Source organism: Phoca vitulina, unplaced genomic scaffold, assembly GCF_004348235.1.
Source record: "Phoca vitulina isolate PV1807 unplaced genomic scaffold, GSC_HSeal_1.0 scaffold16, whole genome shotgun sequence".
In the NCBI taxonomy this organism is placed as follows: domain Eukaryota; kingdom Metazoa; phylum Chordata; class Mammalia; order Carnivora; family Phocidae; genus Phoca; species Phoca vitulina.
The window spans coordinates 32,664,495-32,665,995 of NW_022589719.1; the positions used below are offsets into that span (position 1 = coordinate 32,664,495).

General features: G+C 53.2%; 1 protein-coding gene across 1 annotated transcript in view; it reads right to left on the reverse strand.

The window, feature by feature from the left end:
• SPTBN2 (spectrin beta, non-erythrocytic 2) overlaps positions 1–942 on the reverse strand; it is a 38,363-nt gene extending 37,421 nt beyond the window's left edge. Inside the window, exon 1 of the mRNA XM_032414470.1 lies at positions 508–942. The gene's annotated coding sequence lies outside the window, so the exon portion shown is untranslated. The remainder of the gene's footprint in view (positions 1–507) is intronic.
• Positions 943–1,501: the final 559 nt, after the last annotated feature.

Here is a 1,501-nt window from a genome sequence, read left to right on the forward strand (position 1 = left end):
GCGAGCGGCGCGGGGGGCGCGCGGGGCCGGCGGCGGCGGGGCGCGTGGCGGCGCGCGGGCGCGAGCGGCGGGACTGCGGCGCCGCGGAAGGAGGACAATAGCCTCCCCCTGCCGCAGGCCGCCGGCTCCCGCGGGAGGCCCGGGACCATCTGGAGCCGGCGGCCCCGCGGGGCTCGGGGCGGGGCCCGAATCACCCCCTCCCCGCCCGGCGCCATGGCAACCGCGGCCCCTCTCAGTTCTCCGCACAGCTCCCCGGCCCGGGGTCGCTGACCTTCCCCGGGGCTAACGCGGCGGCCGCTCTGGGGCCGGCTCCCGACCCCCGCCACTTTCCGTGTGTGTGCCCCCCATAATGCCGCCTTCCGGTCAACCCTGGGCCATCTGGGTACCCCCCACAGCTTGCGGGGCTCGGGCTCCGCAGTTTGAGGACCCCCACCTTTGTCCCTACTCCTGCTTTCCTCCAAAATCTGTATCCCCGAGACACGCAATCCTTCCTTTAACGGCACTCACCGCCCAGGTTTCCCAAAATTCGGCCTCTGTTTTCCTTTTCAAATTTTCCTCTTTGGGCACCTCCAGTTCATCTCCCTTTAAGCGATTCTCTCATCCATCCCCTCTCTCGAGCATCCTTCTTCAGGCAGGTAGGCCGGCTCTCTTTCCCAAAGCGTCTCCATGGTATACGTGGTGGAGATTCGCCTGCTCGCAGATCAGATTCTCGGAATAGTCATCACTGCAGCTTCTCTCTGCTCCTTCTCAGCTCCTCTCATTTATCAACCAGGAGAATTCTGGCCTACTCACTGTCTTAAAAGGGAGTGGGGGTGGGGGTGGACATTTCTAGGCCTGGCACAGCTGGGTTTCTCCTTGCTTTAGTAGCATCTGAGTGGTCGAAGGTCTTAGGTCCTTAAGCAAGGTGAACTGCTATCTGCTTGAGAGAGAAAAAAATTATGCTCAAATAATAATGAAGTTATAAAGTGTCAGCTGGGTATTAAAAGTGCATTATCCCATGTGACCTCCCACCCCACTTTCCAGCTCTAAGAGGTAGGTACTGATCTTTCAGACTAGGAGACTAAGCTCGCAGATGAACTAGTTATAATAGATTGGGCTTTGTACAAAACAATCAGAATTTAACCATTAGATTATTCTGTTCCTGAAGATGTGGGCCTATTTCCAACAGGGAAATGCCTGAAATGGCTAAGTAAGGGCAATGAGAAGAATAGGCTTTGCATGAATTATTGGGTGTAAGGTTTTATTTATTTATGGGTAATGGAGTTGTAGGATTTTGCTCCTTTCTGAAAAGGCACACTTAGTGAAACAAATTTGTGATTGAAGTACTTTCCAGTTATGATTTTGGCAAGGTGAAATTATTTGTTTTAAATTTATTTGAAAACATTTTCAAGGAAGAAAAAGAAAAAAAAGCCCTGCTACCAATCCTATCTGGTTTTATCATCTCACCTACCTGGCCTTGGTTTTCCTAATCTATAAAATGGGTTGACAGGGGTATCAGGGA